General features: G+C 39.7%; 1 protein-coding gene across 1 annotated transcript in view; it reads left to right on the forward strand.

Moving 5' to 3' along the window:
- The first annotated feature begins 967 nt into the window (after positions 1-967).
- RAPGEF4 (Rap guanine nucleotide exchange factor 4) overlaps positions 968-23,376 on the forward strand; it is a 230,807-nt gene continuing 208,398 nt past the window's right edge. Inside the window, exons 1-3 of the mRNA XM_090280772.1 lie at positions 968-1,087; positions 3,695-3,783; positions 18,910-19,056. The gene's annotated coding sequence lies outside the window, so the exon portion shown is untranslated. The remainder of the gene's footprint in view (positions 1,088-3,694; positions 3,784-18,909; positions 19,057-23,376) is intronic.

Below are 23,376 nucleotides of genomic sequence, written 5' to 3' on the forward strand. Positions count from 1 at the left end.
TTAAGGACTCAGTCCCACAAGAGTACCCCCCAACCCCCACACTTGAGCTGCCAATCACAAGTCCAAGTTGTCACCTGTGCTCTGACCACTTCCTCTTCAGGTTTGATTAATTTGCTAGAGTGGCTCACAGAAATCAGGAAAACAGTTTATTTAGTTTTTTATTAAAAACACACACACACACACACACACACAGTTTACCAATTTTTAATAAAAGGATAAAATCAGGAAAAACCAGATGGAAGAGGTGCAGAGGGCAAGGCATGAGAAAGGGCACTGCTCTGCCCCAATTTCCACGTGGTCACCAAGCTGGGGGCTCTCCAAACCCAGGAAGTAGTTCAAGCACTTTTATGGAGGCTTTATTATTTAGGCATGGTTGATTAAATCATTGATTTTTGGTCACTGAACTCAATCTTCCGCCTGCTCCCCAGAGGTTAAGGAGTGGGGCTGAAAGTTCTAACCCCTGGCAACCAGCTGCCATTCTTAGGTTACTTAGGGGCTTTGCAAAGGCACCTCATTCACATAAGCTCAGTTGTAGTTGAAAGAGACTGGTTATGAGTAACAACACACCCATTTCCCCTTCATGGCTCTGAAGCATTTCAGAAACTGAGGACAAAAGACCAAATATTATAACAGACGATGCCCCTAAGGCTCATATATAGGAAATTACAAGTTTCAGGAGCTAGAAAAAGTGGGCAAAGACTATATATACGTATATATTTCTTATTATAAATTGCAATATCACAGCACCTGCAATAAACATGATTTAAGGTGAACAGTTGACAAAAGCGTAGAAGTACCTGTGATGGGGATAGGTAGGTAAATATTTGCAATGAAAACTTGTAATTGGGAGAGTTGCATAAACTCGAATATTACTAAAATAATGCATCTTGACTCAAATAAATCTTTGCTGATACAGCATTTTGCAACTTGTCTCTTCTTTATAGGCCATTGGAACGATCCAGTGAAGATGTGGATATAATTTTCACACGGCTGAAAGAAGTTAAAGCTTTTGAGAAATTTCACCCAAATCTCCTTCATCAGATTTGTTTATGTGGTTATTATGAGAATCTGGAAAAAGGAATAACATGTAAGACACTTAACTCCAATAGTACACTTTTATGTATGGTTTGTGCTTCTTTGTGGTTACCCTGTGGGGATTGATAGCACATGGGATATTTATGTGCAAAATATTTGAGATTCGACTGAAGGTATTAGATTGACATTTCCCTCTACTTTGTTTATTCAGTTTCTTGTAGGCATTCCCTTAATTCCTTTATTCACAGCATGCAAATGTTTCTTCCAGGGCATCCTACTTTCCAGTTGGAGTTGGGGGGACATACTGAGTTATATATATTCAGCTTTACTTTTAGAAATTCAAATAATTATTTTCTCTATCCCCCAAAATATGTTAGCCAGTAGAATATTAAATAAAAATAAAAAGTCATTTAATTAATGCTAATAGTAATGTTTTGATTTAACCTCAGTGATATTGTCTATTCCAGGTGTGAATAAGGGGCAGGAAGAGTAAAACGATAGGGTTAGCTACATTTTTTTAAAAAGTATATTTTCATTAAAAAAATAATGCTTTTCTATCTGTTGGAATGCTTTGTGCTGCAGTAACAGAAAACTCCCATTCATCTGGCTTGAATAATGAATTACTCATACAAGAAGATAAATCAATTACTCATATACCAAAAGTTTTGAAGTAGGATGGCTTCAGGATTGGTTAATTAGGTGGCTCAATGACATTATTAATGTACGGGATACCTCTCATGTTTTTGTTTGTTTTTGCTATGTAGCCTCACATGTTGGCTTTTGTCCTTAGACTTGTCCCAAATGGTTCTAAGACAGTTACAGCAGATGGAAGCATTACATACTAATACAAAAACTTCCTGGTGAAGGGCTATTTCTTCTAGTGCCTCCTTTTCAGAAGTTCCCCAGCAGACTTCCTGCATTGTTTCATTGGCTAGAATTGTATCACATACCGTGTCTAAACCAATCACTGCAAAGGCAATGGGACCACCATGATTGAATTAGACCAATCATTATTATTGCATTGGAGCCAGGAAAGAAACTCTTGCTCTGAGCACTTGGCCCTTGAAGGAGGGTGGAAATTGTATATAATTTGTGTATATATAATGTTTAGTTAGATAAGATGAAAGGAGGCATGACTCTGGATGGGTAATCAACAGAGTCTGTTACAACATTGTTGCAGAAAATTTAGAAGACAAACAAAATAAAAATCACCTACAATTCCCAAACCCAGAGATTACTATTAACACTTTGTATCCTTCAAGATATTTTCCCATCTGTACACTCCCAAACACAGTCGCATTTCTACTAAAAAAAAAAAAAAATCATTCAAACATGCTGCTTTTAAATGTTATTATTATTATTATTGATATCAGAAACTTCATTCTCTTGGGGATGAGATTCTATTTTCTGTTTCTTAAAGCCATTTTCAAAATGAATCGTCTATGATATATCATGTCAATATCATTTGATTGGCAAATGGTAACAGAACGTTCATGAAAGGCAAAGCTGTAACTCTAATATGTTATTTACAAAGCTAGGAACAGCAGTTACTGGAGAGGCTGGTTATAAACTCACCAACTCCCCATCTTAAGCTTATCATTGCGTTTGGTAGGATGCCATTGTTATTCTTTGCCTTTCCACAGCATGTCTTAGAGAGTTCAGAGCAGCTTGTAGGCATTAATTGTGGCTCCCAGAGGCTTGCTCTTCTGCAGTGAGCACTAGCCTTGCCAGAATTCAGCTGTCCTACTGAGTTGTCATGTGATTTCTCATTGAGTCACTAGACCTCTGATTTTAACCATAAAAAGACTTCTAAAATGTCAGATCATTCCATCTGGTTATTTAGCTAGAACGTTTAAAAGGACAGTTGGATTTGTACAAGATTTTTGACTCAATATTTCAGAATGACTTTCCCAAGTACTAGTCTTAACATGACATGGGAACTAAGGTTCTATCTAAATATCTAAATATTTCTTCTCTGGGAGCACCAAAAGTAAAGCAAAATCAGGTTCAGAAATTTCCAGTGAGAGTCATTTCCAAAGAGCAGTTCACCCCTAATGCCTAAAGCAGTGAATTTATTTTTAAAAAGAACAAACAAACAAGAAAATGGACAGTGATACTATAGTCATTAAAACTTTTAAAGCAGATTTTAATTTTTTAATCATTATATAGCTTAATAGGAGCCATTCTATCCTAGAAAACATGTTGCTTTTAATAAAAATAGACTTAAGAAATTGAGCTGGTGGTCTGGTTTTGTTGACTCAAATAGCCTTGTTAATATGTACCCCACCTTGAGTAATAATTTTCCAAGAATAATAATACAGTGAAGTATATTTAAGATAAATTGCATAGAACATCACTCACTTCTTAAATTCAAAGATCATATACTATTTAGGGTTATCTTCCCTTATTACTGCTCTGTAACTATGAAAGAGTTTTGTTTAAGTAGAGTTTTGCTTCATAGAATATTGAATAAATAGGATATAGCCTTGTTGATAGATGAAGAAAAGAAACCTCTATCATGTTCTTGTGGAGAAAGTAGAGCAAGAGTCATAAGCTCAGCTAGGTCCAAGTCACACTTATAATACCAATGAGAACCTATCAGATCATACAGTAAAACCAACTTATATTCAGCATAGTTACATTACTATTTCCTTTTCAGTATTTCGTCAAGGTGATATTGGAACAAACTGGTATGCTGTCCTGGCAGGATCTTTGGATGTTAAAGTATCTGAGACCAGTAGTCACCAGGTAAGGTATCTTATTATTATTATTATTTTTAGTATGATGTATTACTATTTTTAAAAAACACATTTTCCCTATGTCTACTAAAACACCAAAATTACACTTTCAAACCCATTTCCTCTCCTCTTTCCCATATTAAGGAGTTCAAGTGTCTGATGAATTCCTTTATTAAGTTACTCAAAGAAACATACCTTGAATGCCTTCTGTGATTTGAATATGGTGCCACGTGTTGGAACAGGAATGCAGGGACTCCTTGCTTTCCAGGAGCTTGCTGTCTGTTGGGAAATACAAACAATTCATTTGCAATATGATAAGTTGCTGTGGGATCAGGTGAAATGTGAGCAAATGGGGAAGGAGAAGCACATCTTCCTAGGTTTCTCCTTAGAGCCCTTCTCCAGCTGGTTTCCTGACTTTTCTGTGTCCTAGATGTGAGCCCCTGTGGCCTTTCAGGTGCTCCAGTGATGCAGGGGAAGCGTGGCCAATGCAGCCTCCTCAAAATCTCTCCCTGTTTCTCCACCTCATCTCTTCAAATGTGGGAGGGCCGATAATAACATTATTTCCCCCTAAAGTGCAGTACTGGCTTCCTTTATTTCCATTAGTCACCTCTGAGGAGCTTGGCATCCCAAAAGATAAAACTTGAATTCTTCCCCCCGCCCCCAACCCTGCCCCACAATATTTGTGAATATTTAAAACTGGACCCAGAGTCTCCTTTCACATCTGTGGTGACCCTTACTCCATCACTAACCCCCATGGCTGATGTGCAGAACCTTCCACTTGGAGCCAAGAACCTTAGCTCTCAGAAGAATGGCCCCTACAGGCCACTGTCAAGCTTCAGTATGAAAATGGTCCAAGGTTTCTACCCAAATACTCATGATTCAAGTTAAAAATGGGGAAAAGAGAATTGACAAAATGTAAAATCAGAAAGAATTATCAAGAAAAATCACAGAAACAGGTAAAGGGACACGTATCCTGCAGCTTAGTAGCATGCTGAAGACAGTGCTTCTGAGGCCTTTCCATACGTAGCACACTTCAAATGTGAGAAACATTCATGACATACTCAATCTGGGATTTAAATTTTATAGGAATTTATGTACATATAGGAGTTGTAGGCAGTGACCACCTAAAAAATGTAGACGTGTCCCAAAAGATTGTTGGTAAGGTGGATACTTGGAGTTTGGAATGTAGTTGCCTGTGTTATACCCATGGTTGTAGGTGGTTGGAGTCTTGGGCCAGTGTCGAAGTCCTGGTTAATCCATAGCACACTTTCTCTCTGCATCAGCGCATAGAAGTTCCATTAGAAGCTGCCTAGAACCTGTGCCCCTCCGCCTTGATGGTGCTGTTCCACTTCCCCTCTCTCATGGGACCAGGTTTCTCTTGGATTTCAGAGAGGCCAAGGTGAGAGGCAGGTTTTGACTCTTGTAAGCTGCCTCAATTTCCCAATGGCACTGAGAGGAGCTGGCGAGTGTTTCTTGGATATTTGCCATGTGCTAGGCAGTGTTCTAAGCACTTAACAGGTGTTTGTTTATGGCTTTAACCCTCACAATAACCCTATGAAGTAGGTATATTACTTTTCTCATGTTACAGAGGAGGACACTGATGCCCTGAGTAGTTAAAGAACCTGTCCCAAGTAATGTATCTAGAAATTAAGGGAACTAAGATTAAAACCTAAGCAGTTTGGCACCTGAAGATATGCTCTTAGCCACTGCTCTGTACTACTTGACTCAAAAGAAACGTGAAGCATGCAATACTGCTCCCTCCGTCTCTGCCGTCTCTCATCCTTTCAGATTACCCCACATCCCTTTTCTCTGCACACCTCCTACCTGCAGACCCCGTGGGTACCCTCTGGGCCCTTTTGCTCAGAGCTGCTCCTGATGCTTTCCTTAACTGGGCTCGCCTGCGTGGTTGTGCAGAGGGGACAGGACCTGGAGGAGGAGGAAGCACCTTGCTTCTCCAGGTGGTCCTGAGAGAATAATGACGGGATAGAGGGGAGCAGCTGAAATGAGAAAGGTGAGGGAAGAGGGGAAAGGGAGGGAAGATGAAAATTAGAGGAGAAAGGTGAGAAGGAAAGGAAATCAGGGAAGAGAGATGAGGAAAGAATAACAATAATTTAAAAAGGCAAAGCAGATGTACCTAAGGGACGATGAATCACATCAGCAATGGCGTGCTGACACAGCAGATGTTAAAAGCCAGTGTGAGATGTTGATGGTATTAAAATAGTATCTGGCCAGGGGCTCTTGGAATATTGCCCTGGACCAATTATCCCTCACCATGTGCTCTGAGCAAAGAACAGCTGAGTAACACTCTGTTATTTGCTGTGGGTTTTAAACAATTTTTAACAAACTTTTAATTCTAGATTCTAGTTGTGGTTTTGACCTCACATCCAATCCACAGAACTTTCCTAAGCTGGGTTTAACTTTTTTTTAAGATGTTAGGAATTAGCAATAGCTTTAGATTAAAGCTGACTTCCTGTCTCCTCTGTGTACTGTGCCCACAATGTCCAATCAGGCTTTTCTGGATTGATTTGTATAGTCACTAAGATAGAAGGATGATAAAGCACATTGTTCTCCACATCCTCCAGCCCTCCAGAGAGTGGCCTGAGATTGACAGAGGGCTCATCCTCTGGTCAGCTCTGATGGGCAGAACATGGTTTTAGCCACATGGGAGGAAGAAGCTAAGGAGATTGAGCAAGATGGCTGAACCTCCTTCCATGGCAAATTGCTTTAAAGGGAGAAACAAAAAAGCTATTTCTACCTGAGCTGACCTTGTAATGGGCTCTGGGTCTCTGCCCCATAGTGATGTGGCCAAATCAGGGTGATGGGTTAGCCAATCAGAGTAGTACCTTACATTAGGGTTCACCAGAGAAACAGAACCAATAGGAGATAGACAGATAGATAAAGATTTATTTTAAGGCTTTGGCTTATGTGATTGTGGGGGCTGGAAAATTCAAAATTTGTCGAGTAAGCTGACAGGCTGGAGATTCATGTAAAATAAAAGTTGGTGCTGCAGGCTTGAGTCCAAAAGCTGGAACTCAGGTAGAATTTCTATGTTGTGGTCTGGAAGCAGAATTACTTCTTCTTTGGGAAAGAAACCTCAAGGAAAATCTGATTGCTCATAAACCCACCCACATTATAGAGGGCAATCTGCTTTACTTAAAGTCTACTGATTATAATTGTTAATTACATCTAAATAAGGAACTGGTTACCATAGTTGGCATATAAAATTAATCATCATGTACCCCAATAGGAGAAAAATGAGGTTGGGTGAGGAACCATGGGAGGAGAAGCAAAGAAAGACCTGGAATTTCTATCCCCAGAGACCAGCAGCAACACTGCTAAGTGTTCATTGTGTGTCACAGTGCGGGGGTTCTGTGCACATTTGCTGACTCCATCTTTAGATGTTCACGTCCTATTTTACAATTGAGCTTGAAAATAGTCAGTGCATTATGTATAGGTATAACTTCCCCTGGGCCACACGAATGTATGTGACCAAATTAAGATTTGAATTCAGGCTCGACATACTCCAAATTTCATGTTCTTCCTACTGCTCACACAGGAAAAAAAGGTGCACAGGGAACAAAAAAAGAAAAAAAAAGAAAAGTTAAAGAGACTAAAGAGACTAAGAATTAAGGAAAGAGAAGAGGGCAGTTTCTCGCTAGCCTGCTTCTTCATTTTCATTCCTCAGGTTTCTCCCTGCCCTGCATACCTGTCTTTGAATCTGAGAGTCAGAAGGCAGAGGGGCTGGTGGTGATAAATTCTCAAACTTACCTCTGAGTTTTCAGCCCCTCCGGGGGGTGTTAGCCGAGCCAGAATGGTGAGATAAGAGCAGGAATAGCTAATGGTAATGGAGCGCCCACTACAGGCAGCTATGTGCAGAGCACTTTACAAGTATTTCACTACCTTGCTCTTCCCCATTTAGTTCTATCATTAGTTTCAAGTAAGATGCTAAATAACTTGCCCAAGGTCACACAGCCATTGGGCCTGAGAGCCAGTTCTTTATGACCCTTGGGCTCAAGTTCTTGACCATTTTGGTCGTACGGTTGCTTTGCAGAAGGAATCGTGGATGTGGGGAGAAGGAGCTTTTCCCTGACAGCTCCTTGCAGCCCCATTTCTGATACCAGCTCACAACTCCGCACCTTCTCATGTGCAAGCCCACCTCACAGGTGTTTGCTCCATGCTGGTGGGGAAGGCCCACTTCGAAGACTGTGCTAGACTGCCCCCGGGACGTGGGCCCTCCTCCTAGCACCTTTTAGATTGGGAGATAACACTGTAATTGTTAGGTTTGTGCTTGAAAGAAGGGAGGAGTCCAGTGGACCGGTTTAAAGCCTTTATTGAATGATGTTTAAGCAGGTGGCTGAGTCCAAGCAGACTGCAGCCCTAAAGGAGGGGATAGAGAGATTTTTAAGGGCTTGGAGCAAACCCTCAAGGTGGTGGGTCACCCTGCTGGTCAGCTCCAGAGTCCAGGGTATAGGTGTTTGCAAAAGAACAATGTCTCTGATTAAGGATAGCTGTCAGGAGATTTACGGTCCTTGTTTCTGGGAAATGATAAGGGAGAGGGGAAGGGGCAATGGGGGTGTAATTAGCTCTCAGCAGGATGCGGCGGCTATGCCTTAGTTGCCTCTGTTAATGGGGAGCCCTGTGATCAGGTGCATGGCCAGTGATGCAGACCCTCTTTGCTTCAGCACAGGCAGTGGCTCAGGTCCTGCGTGACTGCAGGCCACAGCTCCCGAGGACACAGTGACCACTGGCCATAGCCTGTTTTGCAAGGCCTGACTCAGGTGACAGGTTACAGGGCAAGCAACATGGGGTCTCTGGCCCTAACAGAAATGAGCACGCTCCATCCCCTGTGGGTGATAAGGGAGGGAGGTTGAGGTACAGTGTGTCCAGGATAAAGGCAACATGGTTAGTATTGGTATTAATGGGGTGTGCGGGGCGTTGAGATGAAGGGGTGGGTGGCGATGACATTAATTGAAATAAGGAATGCATAATGAAGAAAAACCCTCACAGATTCTAGTATACCATTTTTATATCATCTATTTATTATTATTGGTTTAATTAAATATTTTTTGAACAAAATTACCCTATTTCTTTTATATAGTTATAGCAAAATATAACTATATGTAACTTTCAAGAATACATGGAGCATAAATATTTTATTTGGCTCATACATTCACATTACTTCCCTGCCTGTTGCAATACAATATTCCTTTTTGTCCCTTCCCATCATTTCCTTATACTGTTTTTGCTCACTGGGTTAAAAAATCATAGCTTCTTGTTCTCTGTGTGGTTGGTTTGGCATGTTGTTTTTGAATTCTTTGGACTCCGGTTGAGGGCCACACATTTCTTATTGATGATACCCTGAAAGCTTAGTAGTATAATAGTAACTCTCATCATTTACAGAGCATTTCACTTACATTCTTTTGTTTGAGCCATCCTTTTAGGTGCACCCAACGCTGTTGTATTTTGCTCAAGTCACAGGTCAGTGAGTGGTCTATACCAGATGGCACGGTGTGACCCACAGACCTGGAAATCTCCATGGTTTCTGTACCCAATGGGTGCTTGCTCTCACCATCCTCAGTGGTGGCCTGCATGCACTGCCATTTGCCTGCGGCATCTGTAAGGGGTCTACAAAGGCCGCTTGCTCCCAAGTACCTCCAGTACCGTGGGTGGTGGAGGTGGTGCGTTGATCCTTCTTTACCCCCTTAAATCACTGATGCCTAATATTCTAACAAAGAAAGCCATCCATTCCACACTTGGGAGAAATATTATATTACAAATGTCCCAGTGAGTGGTTATATAAACTTCAGGCCCTTTCCTGGAAGGGGAGAATAGAGAAGAAAGTCTGATGGGCTATGGGGAACCACATGGTTCACCTCCTGGTCAGTTCAGAAACACAAGTCTACCAGCCGGGGAGACACGACCTGGCAGGCTGACTCTGCCTCACCTGGTGGGTCTGCCTCTGGCTCTGGACAGGCCCCCCAGGGCTACCAAATCCTGTGAGTGCTGGTTAGAACCATCTTCTCTCTCACATGCATAGTTGGCCAACTCTCTGTCCTGCTTCCCTGTCTTCTCTTTGCCTGAGTTCCCCCAACCCCCAATCCCAGGCTTTAAGTATGAACTGGAGGGGTTGGGGGGTGGGCAATGGGAGGGATCAAAGGTTCTGGATGCCTAGAGGGGCAGTGGGCCTGCCTCTCAGAGACCCTCCCTGAGAAGCTGGTGCTGTGTTACTTTCATTTCTTTTGTTACCACCCAGGCACTATGTTTGTGCTAAGAATTCAGAGAAATTATACATAGACTGTTCTGTTCCTATGATTTTGATGAAATTTTGAAGACTGCTATCCTTGCAAATATCTTCCTACACATTATACCGATTCAAGTTCTCCATAAAATAAAACCTGCTTCAGAAACACTCTTAGCCCAGGTCCCTGTGTAATGGACAGAGGTGCCTCTCCCAGCTCCCCAGACATTTCTCCTGCCTTGGCCATTCTTCGTCTCATCCCATGAAATGTAGAATGTCCAGCAAGGGGACCTGTTTACAGACTGCTTCATCATCCCAATAACCTGGCTCGTACACTCATGTAGATTTGCACTTGGCAGCACAGAGCCTATTAAGAATTAATCTTTCCAGTCTCCAGTGACACCTGCCCCTACCCCCAGTCTCTGGTTACCTAAGCCTAACCAGAACACATCCACCTTCAGATGCCCATAGCTGAACTCTTGCACTCAAAGACCTGCCTGTTTGGGCGCCTGTTTAATGTAACAGGCTAAAAGTCAGAGATTTTACATTCCCAATAGAATGAATGATACGATGGATGGAAATGAAGATGGGAACAAAGTATAGACAATAAACTTAAAAACAATAAATGAGCTTATAAACTTCACTATACAAAGCAACCATACCCAACTCTGGATGTTTCAGAGAGAGAAAGAGAAAGAGAGAAAAGGTCCTGCTTTTCTCTGCAGATTTTACAGATGAGGGGCCTTTTTGGCATGGTAAATATTTAAATCCTATAAATATAAAAGGCTTTAAATTAATCTTTACACCAAATAAGGTATAATATGTTTTCCGTCGGGTCAAATAATTTTTGATGGCTGCTGGGTGAATAGGGTTAATTCTACAAAATACAGAATGGGATGGTGTATTAATTAGTTAAAAAGCCTATGTATCTTTAACAGATGCTCATTTAAAGTGTAAATAAGTACCTAATGCAATGCACAGTGGTTAAAATCAGACTTTTGAAGTCCTCTCTGTGACAATTACTGTGTGAATTAGGCGAGTTAGATTACCTATAAGTTGGGGATAGCAGCACCTACCTTAAACGAGTTAATGTATAAAAGCACTTAGTATAAATCTTGGCTTAGATCAAGGGGTCTAGTGCTCTTTTTCTTCTTCTTTTTCTTTCCTTTTTTAACTATTTCCAGAAAGAAAACCTGATTGCCCAGAGTGGGGAATGCTGTCGGTTGCAATGCCTGCAATGCTGTCATTTTATCACAAGAGGGCAGTGCTAGCATAGAAAAAGCAGGAAATGTACTTGGTATTTGCAATGTCCAATTTAACAATGTTGTTCAGCCATTTCCTGGGTTCAGAGAATCTGGGCTGCATTTGGCCTTGGTCATCATTTTATACATCCTTGCATCTGTCTCTGAAATTCTTTGGCTATTTTTAGCCCAGTCTTGGAAAAATATCTCTTATTGGTACTCTCCCCAAAGTAAAATGTGCTTTTATTGACCATCTCTTTGTCTCTACGTCAAAAGTGATTTTAAGCACTGTAGCTTTGTTTATAAAGTTTAAAGGACAAGCACATTTCTCCTTTATGTGGACCTCTCTCTATTTCTCTTTCTGTCTTAGCCTGTCTCTCCCATTTACTCTCATTTCACCCCATTATTTTCAAACAGAGAACATTGTCATCATTGAGAAACATTTTCTGGACACATTTATTGAGCCCATAACACTCAAAATGTGTCAAGCCCACATGGATAGTTTGTAATCTCTTACTACGTGTCTATGATCAGGTCATATTATTTAGTAGGAACTGATCAGGAGTTTATTTAGCATCCTACACGATACATCCACACACTGTGTTTGGGTTTGTTGCTGAAGCAGGGCTGGCCTCCCTGGTTCAGTGATCACAGTGCTGATGCTAGTCCATTCTGATGGGACCTTCCCACAGTGAGCTTGCCCGATCTTGTTAAGCTGTGTCTAACACTCTGTTTCCAGGGAAGTGCTCTAAAAGTAATAAATCTTGTCTTTGCTCTTTGTTAGGAAAAAAAAACCCACATTTAACAGAATTGTTTTGCCTTTGTGCTTGAAAATAAATCCATTACTAAAATAGTATATGCTGTCTAATGTCTTGACAAATTCAGAGATTAATTTCCATTAAATTATTGTTTTTAAAAAACTTGGAGCATTCAATAAATTTCAGTACAGGTAACCCCCACATAATACGGTTGTTAGTTTCCTAACAAATGCCGTGTCATGCGAATCTGTGTTATATGAAACAAAAAACTAGTACAAAAAGGAGGAGTTAGGTTCCAAAAATGAAAAAGAAATACTATTATATCTTTATAATTAAGAGAAATATCTTTATTAAAGCAGTTTTCATTAAAAGTATTACATAATAATATGAATTAAGCAATGTTTTCTTCATCATCACTCCTAAGCTCCATTAACCGAATGTGCTTTCTTTTTGACAAGATATCCTCATCCTCTGATCTTTCTTTAGCATTATCTTGATTTCTTTGCTCTGCTTTTTGCAAAAAATCTGTTATTTTAGATTGCTGGCTTTTAGCTGAGAGATCTTTATAAATTCATTATACGGTGCCAAGCACTTCTGAAGTTCTCTCAGACTTTGTGCTCCTTTCAGTACAAAGATCTTCATTTAAGAAATGTGACTCTAATACTCCATGAACCAAATGGCTTTAAAATTCATATTAATTTTTGAATGCTTTAGGCAAATCTGATACAACATACGTGCTAAAATGAAAAATTTTAATGACTTATCTTTTGCTCTTAAAAGCTTTTATCACATTCAGTATAATATGGGGATTTTTCTAATTTGCTGTTAAATGGGAGTTTCCCCAATTCTCTAGCCACATTAGAGTGAAACCGTGTTATAGAAGTACCGTGTTATACGGAGGATACCTCTATTACATTCAAGCTCATGAAACAAACAGAGACACTACTAAACTTAATGGCAGCTATTGCCTAGAGTCCTAAAATAAAAATTATGAACATATTTCCTTTGTAAAAATTTGTGTTTTAGGGTCTACACACTTGAAAGACCAATTTGTTCCTTAATGTTAACCCAACAGGTATTCAAGACAATAAATATGCAGTGAGACAATGAATTCTTCTTGAGTAATGTGAAAGTGGGATAAATATGCATAATTGCACAGCAAAAGAAACCATTAACAAATGAAAAGACAGCCTATGGAATGGGAAAGATACTTACAAACCACATATCTGATAAGAGGTTAATATAAAAAATATAAAGAACTCATACCAGTAGCAAAAAATAAAATAAAATAACCCAATTAAATAGGCAAAGGACCTGAGTAGACATTTCTCCAAAGGAGATATATAAAAGGCCAACAGGTACATGAAAAGATGCTCAATGTCACTATTCATAGGAAAATCAAAATCCATGAGATATCACCTCACACCTGTTAGAATTCCCATTGTCACCCAGACAAGATAACAAATGCTGGTGTGCACGTGGAAGAGAAGGAACCCTTATACCTGTTGGTAGGATTGTAAATTAATGCAGCCACTATGGAAAACAGTATGGAGATTCCTCAAAAAATTAAAAATAGAACTACCATGTGATCCAGCAAATTGACTTCTGGGAATTTACCCAAAACGAATGAAAACACTAGATGGAAATGATATCTGTACCCCCAGGTTCATAGCAGCACTGTTTACCATAGCCAAGACATAGAAACAACCTAAGAGTTATCTATAGATCAATGACTGAAGATGTGAGATATAGGTATGTGTGTACACACACACACACACACACACACAGTGGAATACTACTCAGCCATAAGAAACAAGAAACTCCTACCATTTGGAACAACATGGATGGACCTTGAAGGCATTATGCTAAGTGAAAAATGTCAGGCAGAGAATGACCATCCTGTATGGTCTCATTTACATGTGGAATCTTCCAAAAACACACACACACACACACAAACACCATAATAATAAGATCAGATATCCCTTGAAGTGATAGGACAATTAAAAAAATATCTTGATGTACTTATCACAGATAATTCTTATGTCTATTTTATTGTTAATTATTTTAAATTTTACCAGACACTAAGTTGGATTTTAGTGGATGCTTATAGACTTTATTTGCAAGGCACATATTTGTTAGCTTGGCTACCAGTAACATATAATCACTGGCCTTCTTAACACCATTCCCATTTTCATGCTGTACCTATATTTATAATAAAACAAACAAATAAAATGCCTCATACAAGAATGTCTGCTTAAAAAAAACCCAGTATACCATAATTCTGACATACAAAGCAGATAAATTAAGGGTGATTAGTAGCAGAACGAAAGGATTCTTTGATTTGCAGCAGGATTCAGCAGAAGGGTTTCTCTGAATACAAGCTCCCCCAGAGAGCTGAAGTGTTTTGCAGATCATTCAAACCACTTGACATCCAAACTGGGGGTCAGAGAAACTTGGAATTTAAGTGTTAAAAAGCCATTGTTAATTGAAGAGTAACAGAAAATGAATATAGAGATTCTCTGTTCTTTAAATAATAGAAAAATATAATTCGCTTTTTAGAAATGTAGATAACCTACACATGTATATAAATATCGCTAAGCCAGAAATAATATTTTCCATTGTCTATGGAGCACCTACAATGTACTAGGAACCATACAGAACTCTGTGTATATATTGTTTATTTCTATTGAATTCTGCTAATCTTACCAGAAAGATTGCTTCCATTTCACAAATGAGGCTCTGAGGCTCTGGCAGCATTCTACCCAAAGCCACAGTGTTAGTAATAAGCAGAAAAGTTTTAAATCCAGGTCTGCAAGGATTTAGTACTTCTCTGTGCTACCTACCTCTAAGCATGGAGTGCGCTAACTCTGGGTGCCTCCAGATATGTATTCCTTGTCTGATGCTCCCTGCTCTCCATCAGGGCAGCTTTGTCAACATGTTTGTTCACTTACCCAATGCCAACTTTTATGAATAAAGATAACTAGACCCTGCCTATCCCATTGTAATGCATACCATGGCAAAAATTGTTCATGACTTCAAGTTGGTGTCTAACTGGGCAGAAAAGAACTTGGAAACTGGGGGGGAAGGGGCGCCCATAGTGGAGAGGGGGAGCTATCTAGAGGCACATTCAGGCAGAGCTGGGTAGGACCTGGGCAGGAAGTTGGAGTGACACAGCCCTGGGGTTTTTTGGCAAAGGGCAAAGCAGGTCTAATAAGCCATAACACGATGGGGCGTGGCTTAGTAATGAGCAGAGAGCCAGGAAGCAGACCCATGATGGAGATGGGCAGCCAGCTGGGCTGACAAAGAGGCCTGGCAACAGAACGGTGCCAGAGAGGAACTGGGGCTCAAGGGGGGGCTGTTTGAACAAGATGGTCAGCCATTTGAGAAGAATTAGGATACTAGGCAGGTGTCAAGGCAGAGACGCAGAAAGGTAGAAACTCAGTTTCTCCAACTGAGATAGGAACTGTGTTTCTAGAACTGGGGCACAGGATCCAAGTAGGAAAGGCAGAAATGCTGATGCGGTCCTTAGTTTTTGGCTTACGATTGCTTGCATTTCTCCTAATGACTAAGAGGATTGGTGTCCCATCCTGCGATGGATTTGGTTCTCTGGGGAAGGGTCAAGTGGACCCTAGTATTGGAATCGGGGTGTTAGAGGAGAAGAAATACCAATGTTTTATATTTTTCTGGTGATTTGGACTTATTAAGTATTCAATAAATCTATAGAATGGCTGATTGAAAAAGGAACCTATGCCTGGCTGGGTGGTTCAGTTGGTTGGAGTATTGTCCTGTACACCCAAAAGGTTGCGGGTTCAATCCCCAGTCTGAGCACCTATGGGAGGAAGGCAACCAATCGATGTTTCTCTCTCGCATCTCTCTCTGTCTCTCTGTCTCCACTCCCTTCCTCTCTCTCTAAAATCAATAAACATGTCCTTGGGTGAGGATTTAAAAAAAAAGAAGATAGAAAAAGGAACCTATAAGGATTAAATTAACACTTTAATAGATTTCCCTATTGAGCCTTGGCAAGAGGTACTTAGATTTCCTGACAATTTAAGAAATATATGGGAAGTAATTAGAATAATTGGCTTCTAGTCTCAATTCTTCCACTTACTAGTCATGCTTTTGGGCAAATTACTGACCATCTTTGAGCCTGATTTTCTTCAACCTAGAAAATAGCAATAATAATACTGATTATTTTAATACTATCATCAATAAGAATATCTGCAATTTATCAAGCATCTCTTTTGAGTCAGGTACTGTGCAAAGCCCTTTAACGACATCATCTCATTTAACTGTGATGAGGAATAAATGTGGCATCACAGTCAAGACACCTGGCCCAGTGTGTGCACGTAGCACGACACTCACACATGTGGAGACGCGTGTGTATGCTGATGCGCAGGAGGGCGTGCACTGTTAAGGGTAAGCATGGAATGCAGTGTTTTAGAGGGTAGGAGAAGCAGCACTCAAGCGCACTGATAAAGGCGAGAAACCTGGATCAGACTGGGAGAAGAAACCAGGTGACATAACATTGATGTACTGTAGGTCATTTTTTTTGAGAGCCCATCACTCCTAGTTCCATGTTAGTGTGGGCCAACCTGAGAGTGCTTCTGCCACAGCCGACTCGTATCCATCCCGCTCACATTTCCTCACCATCCGCGTACGTGCTGAGCAACATATACTGGCTCTGCTACATGAGGGAACATTTGAATGTAAATGTCCTTATTTGACAATTATTTTCTAAGCACAAGGCCCTATCTGGAATTCAGATGCAAGTAAGGCCTCGTGCCCATGGACTACACAGAGAGTGACTGGTGTTAGGAGTAAAAATGTTCTTCTTAGGAACCTCTACTCCCTGAGCCCAGTTATCCTGCACCTGCCTGTGGCTGAAAGCGTCCCTTTCTAAATGGAACATTGCTATTTCCTTTAAGCTTACAAATACTCTAGAGATCTGTTTATGTCTCCATACTTAGTGAATAGAGACTATTCAGACTATTTTACGCTCTGCTCATTTGCAGATGAACGTTCAGCGCCTCTCCTTACCCAGGTGCTGACATAGGAGCCACACCGACAGGGGCAGTTGGCAGTACTAACACGACTACATTTTATTCTACATGATAAAGCATGGCTGGTGTTACACTCTCCAGGGGAAATCCAAGAAAAATTTCCATCTTTTGTCTTTACTACAAGGGCTGTTCACTAGCAAGAAGACGGGCTCATGTGACTTGCACAGCCTGCGATGTCTGTTTTGTGTCAGGGGTAGGAGGTGAGAAAGGAGAAGACTGTTAAATTCATAAAAATCTACAACCAGCTCATGTATAACAGATCATCATTGTACTTTTGCATTATACTTTGTGGATGACTTTAGATATTCAAGTTATGTGAAAAGTGCAAATTAGGGGAAAAATCCTTTCTGAAGGGTTCAAATGGTAAAATGTAGTAAGCCAGTGGAGTTCTTAAGGGAACCTTAGATGCTAGAGAATTTATGAAAGTCTGTGATTTGTCATAATCCATCCTGTGTATTTTACTAGAATTTGAAAATTACTCAGAGGAACCATACTCTCAGTTCTGGGAATATGTTTCTGACTGAATTTGTTGCAACTGGCTTTCTGGAAAAATTCCTAGCAGGCTGTTCTTAAATTCTCCCCTAATATTTTATTCTTTTCTGAGTTGTTATTGATTTTATTTTCCTGAATGCAATTTTATATGGTAATATCTGTGCAGAAGCAATTTGCTGTGGCTCAAGGAACTGGATTCTTATGGGCATTTGTCTTCATAATGTGATTATAGAGTCACTAACTTGATCTTAATAAGATTTGCCTATTATAGTGTATTAGATGCATGAAAGGAAACTGTGCTTTCTAACTTGGAGACTTACCCTTGTGTATCTCCCTTAGTTGGCAATGCCTTGCAAAATTAATGTCCAGGTGATTTTGAGTGGCTATCTGTATTATTGAAACTAGTTAGGATTAAATCTAAATATTACCACCAATGTTGCATGCAGAGAGGAAATTACTTTTTAAATATACCTTTAAAAACGTTTAAACCATTGATTGACAACATTTTATAAACTAGCCATCCTGCTCTTAACCAGATGCTGTTTTTACTTTGCTGGGGCTGCAGGAGGCAGCACGATACTGAAAGCTCAGAATCTATAGCCAGAGAGCAGCAGTTAGAATCCGACTGCTATACTCACTGTGTCTGTGTGAACTAGGGCTACGTGAATCAACCACTCTGACCCTCAGTGTCTTCATCTCTTCAAGATGAATGGACATAACAACATCCATATTTCAGTTTCTTACTTAAATATTATAACTGCACCTCCTCACTAAAAATCTTAGTTTGTTTTTAAAAGATTCCCCCCTTTCTTCTTAAAGCAAATGGTAGTCATATACAAAGATAACTCTGTCCACAAAAAGACTTGCATGAGATTATTACTAGTAGCTTTATTCGTTGTCATTAGAAACAACCCTAATGTCCACCAGTAGGAAAATGAATAAGCAATGGAAAACTACTCATCAGTAAAAGGAGAAAAAAACTACTGATTCACGCAACACCTTGGATGAATCTTACAGACATTATGTTGAGCAAAAGAAGCTAGATGTCAAAGAGGGCATGTTGTCAGATTCCTTTTACATGAAGTTCTAAAACCAGTAACACTCTTTTATTGTGATAGAAATACATCAATTAACCTCTGAAAGGAGGGTTTTAATAGGAAAAAGCATGAAGGAACTTTGGGGGATGATAGAAAAGTTCTATCTCTTGCTTTAAGTTGAAACTTGTTGAACCGCGCAATTAAATCAAGTGTTTTATTGTGTACAAATTATACTTCAGTTCAACTAAAAGACAACCCATCCATCCGTTAAGTGTTTAATTTTCTAATGACCAGTTTTGGGGCTTCTCAGGATGCAGTGACCATCTGTACTCTGGGAATCGGAACGGCCTTTGGAGAGTCCATTCTGGACAACACGCCCCGCCATGCGACCATTGTTACCAGGGAGAGCAGCGAACTGCTCCGCATCGAGCAGAAGGACTTCAAGGCTCTATGGGAGGTGAGCCCCAGGCTTCTTGTCAGTTAACATGGTTGTGGTTGCGGAAAAGAAAAGGAGCTGCCACATGGGTAATGGCATTACAGTCAGGCCTTAATGTGTTCTGTTCTGAACTGGGGGATGAAATTTAATTTCAAAACTTGTTTTTGAAATGAATGAGTGAAAAAGCCATTTTGACACATCTTTTTTTTTTTTTTTTTTTTAATTTAGTGTTTGGTCAATTTTCTGTAGTTTGACATACCTTATAATTATTTCTTGAATGGCCATAGAGTGTTTTATGTATTTCCTCCCTCCTATTCCACAGATGTATTCTTAACCAGGGAACAAAATACTTTGACATTTTCTTTTGCATTTTAAAAATCATCTCTGACATGTTCCCTGGTAACATGGAATGAAATGGGGTTAACATCTGCTTCATTTAAATGCTTTTAAAAATGATGCGCCCCGTAATAAGGTATGGGAAATGAAGGACATGAAGATGCCTGGTTACTTGCCAACTTCAGAATGCATAGGTGGCCCAGCGGTGGGTGGAGGCAGCTGGTCCTGGTGGCTTTGCATGTACCGCTGCTTACCAGAGCCACTTAGGGTACTGCACTCATTTACAAGAAGTGCGGGAATAAATCATCTTCTATGCAGTAATGGCAGATGGAGCACTTAGAAAGGCCCGGCTAAGCCTTGCATCTTTCATGCTCATTCCTTTTCAGTTCTTCAAGCTTCTGATTTTAACCTGTGGTTGTTCCTTACCTTTGTCCTGGGCTAAGTGTGTCCATGTGTTAACCCCTCGAGCTGGCAGGCTCCTCCACTGGTCCCAGTGTGGCAAAGATTTTAAACTTGATCTAAAAAGAATTTTGTGTAATCAAATAGTTTCCTCCAGAGCCAAACAAATGACAGATGCATTCAGGGAGCCAACCTGCCGGTGAATGAATGATGCTTTGCCTTGAAAGTCCTGCAAAGCCTTTGGAAGGCCTTGGTGGTGGAACCTGTTACTTTTATTCTTGGCAGTAGTGAATAAATTGCGGGGTTACTTGTTTGAAATGTTTCTCTTAGAAAATATTAAAGAGCTCCAACCGCTCTGTAAAGTTCAGAGACAAAAGCTAGTTTTCGAAAGCAAAGCTGAAGTAGGTGTGTGTGGAGAGGGTTTTCTGTCAATTAAAAGGGACCAAGCTCGAGGCAAATAAGCCATTTTTTCCTTTTTTTGGATCTTTCATTTTAAAAGGTAAACTGAAAAATTCTGTTCCAAAAAGGAAACTCAGAAAACTGGTTTAAGAACAGAAAAGATTCCTGCCTGTGATATGTGCCATTATAGCTGCTTTTAGTCTATGATGACTGATTCAAGTTGCTGAAAATGATTTGGGGAAATATTAAAAACTTATTTCAATGAGGAGCCCTCAGTGCTGTGAAGGAAGTTCCTGAGAAGTCGCTACCTGTGAACATTAAACCATCATTAAAAAAATTTTCAAACCTATCAGAAAATCAAAAAGAATAGTACAATAAACACCAGTATACCTGTACTTAGTTCAGCAGTTGTTAACATACAAACACATTTGCTTCGTATTTGATTTTTTGAACCACTTTAATGTAAATGACAGACACCTGCCATTTCATCCTAAATAGTCAGATGTATACCTGAACAATTAGCATATTCTGCTACATTCTGATAATACCATTATTTGACCTATGAAATAACAATATCCAAATATCATCTGATATCCAGTCTAGAGTTCAAATTTCCCCAGTTGTGCCATAAACATTTTTTATAGCTGTTTTTTTCTCAAATCAGGCTCCAATAAGGAAGTATATGTTACATTTGATAGTTATGGCTAAGTCAGTCTCCCCGTCTCTCTCCCTCTCTTCTACCCTTCCTCTTTCTTTTTTTCTCTCCATGGCATTGACTAGATAATAAAGCCAGATCAGTTTCTCCCAAATTCAAGAATTGTTGGATTGTTTTCTCCAGTATTTTTTCTGTACCCCTACCCCAGGGTTTCCTGTAAATGGAAGTTAAGACCAAAGACTTGACTACATCAAGCCAAATGATTTTAGCAAGAAAACATCAAAGGTGATACCTAGTACATTGGGAAGCTCATAATGTCAGGTTGCCTCACTATTAGTGACCCTGATCAGATTGTATCTGAGTACTTTTTAGGGCTGTTTTCCACAGATATTTCCATTATTAAATGGGGGTATTGCTATTGAGGGTGGTCCTTGGTATCCCAAACCTTGCCACATGATTTTATAGCTCCATGGGTCCAATCCCTCATCTTTAACCTCAGAGAATGATTTCTGATCCCCCTGACAGTGACTGAATTGAGCTGGAAAGGTTGGATAGAGGTTTTAATATGAGCTCTTCTTTTACTGATGTGGGATGGAAACCTCATAATGAGTAAGAGATTAGTCAGATATTTCATTTTATTTGCTTGCTCATGTACCTAAGTACAGGGTTCAAATTTGGTGGTCAATCAATTTTTTAACTGAAATGAAATCTGTGTTAATCAGAAATGTATTAATATGCACACTTGTGCATGTGCAGGACATGATAATCCTGAGAAACTGTAAAATTTGAAAGTGCCTCACCTGAGGACCTGCTTATTGATTTAGAAACAGAAGAAGGGAGGGAGAGAAACATCAATGGGAGAGAGAAATGTCGATTGGTTGTCTCTCATATGAGCCCACAACGAAGGCATGTGTACTGCCTGGGGATCGAACCTGCAGCCTTTTGGTTTACAGGACGATGTTCCAACCAACTGAGGCACACTGGCCAAGGCAAAAGTGCTTTTAAAATAGAAAACATTGAATTATGTTTATTCTGCTGTTTATTTATCAGCAGATATTTTTGAGTACCTCCCGTGTGCCAGGTTCAGATATAGCAGTGAGCAAAACTGACAGACTTCCTGCTCCCAGGGCAGGAGCTTCTGTTCTACTTGGAGAAGACAGGAAACAAACTAGCAAGTCAGTAATATTGTTTTAGAGTACAATATGTCATTATCACTAAATAAATTTTCTCTTATTTGAATCTAGGCAATCCATTGATGGCATATATAGCACTAATCTGCTAATAAAGTATTTGATAACTGAATTCCTTGATTATGTCAAATTAATAGAGTTTATACTTCAATTATTCATGATACCAGTTAAAAAAAAAAATCTGTTAGCAAATCTGCTAGCCAACTACCAAAAGGGAAAGATTATGAATGGAGGGATTGCGTAGCTTCAGCATTCAGGTGAACCATGAAGTGGCGAGAAGGAGGCAGGGAAAGCTAAGCTGCGTAAAGCCTCTCCCATCAGCAAGGGAAGGAGCTCAGTGTTAGGCCCTAGGTGCCAAACAGTAAAAATTAAACAACCTGAATCATGGGTCTAAATTTGTTAGTTCACCTCATTTGATTATTTACTTTGGATGATTGCAATGGTGGGTCGATTATATGGCGAGCAACCTTGTATTTTGCTTTCTGTCCTTACCTATGTCCTTGATGTCACTTAAAGGGGCTGAAGGATAAAACACAAGGACCAGGATTCTGGGTTACTTTTTCTCACTCTGAAAATTTTGGTCCCTCATCACTAACAGCACAGTCTAAAAATAGCTCTTTAATAGGCTGAGCAAATAGTCTATTTTAAATCTTACACTTGAACTTCAATGACAACACAAAACTAGGGAATCCTGCTTCCTTCCTGACCAAAGGCAAATTCCCTTGGCTCTCCACAGGTAGATCCACACTTAGAGAACTCCATAGAGGATTTTGAATCCTATTCAGTTTCATCCCAAACACCTCTTGGTTTATATTGTCTATTATGTTGTAAGTCAAGTTGATAGCACCAAGATCATTTAAAAAAATTATTGTCATAAATATGACCAGAAGAATTATTCAGTAGTCTCTGCAAATGCATCAAATAGAAGAAATACTCCCTAAAATATAACTGAGGTAGGAGCTTGATGCTTTCCTTCATACCCTATGTCTTCTCTAATAAAAACAACTTTCTTTTTTCCTTTTTCCCTATGTTTCAGTTGCCAATTTGCATTTAGATTTGAAAGTGCTGGGATGTTTCACCTTAAAATTAGAGCATATTTTCTTAGATTAAATGACTTATGGGAAATTTATTGAGAGTTAGTCAATAATGCTTCCCTCTTTTTATACCTCTTTGATATTAGACCTTAATAAAATATATTAACCAGGGTATAAAACATGCCATTTTTCAATAGCATCTCAAGAGAGAGGGAAAGAGAGAGAGAGAAGGCAGAAGAGAGGAATAAGAGAAATAAGATAGTTATGTTTCTGGATTTTATTCAGAAGAAAATTAATTTAAAGGCCTTGGAATATCATTTTTAGTTAT

This window comes from Furipterus horrens, unplaced genomic scaffold (assembly GCF_987537825.1).
Source record: "Furipterus horrens unplaced genomic scaffold, mFurHor1.1.pri manual_scaffold_1, whole genome shotgun sequence".
Taxonomy (NCBI): domain Eukaryota; kingdom Metazoa; phylum Chordata; class Mammalia; order Chiroptera; family Furipteridae; genus Furipterus; species Furipterus horrens.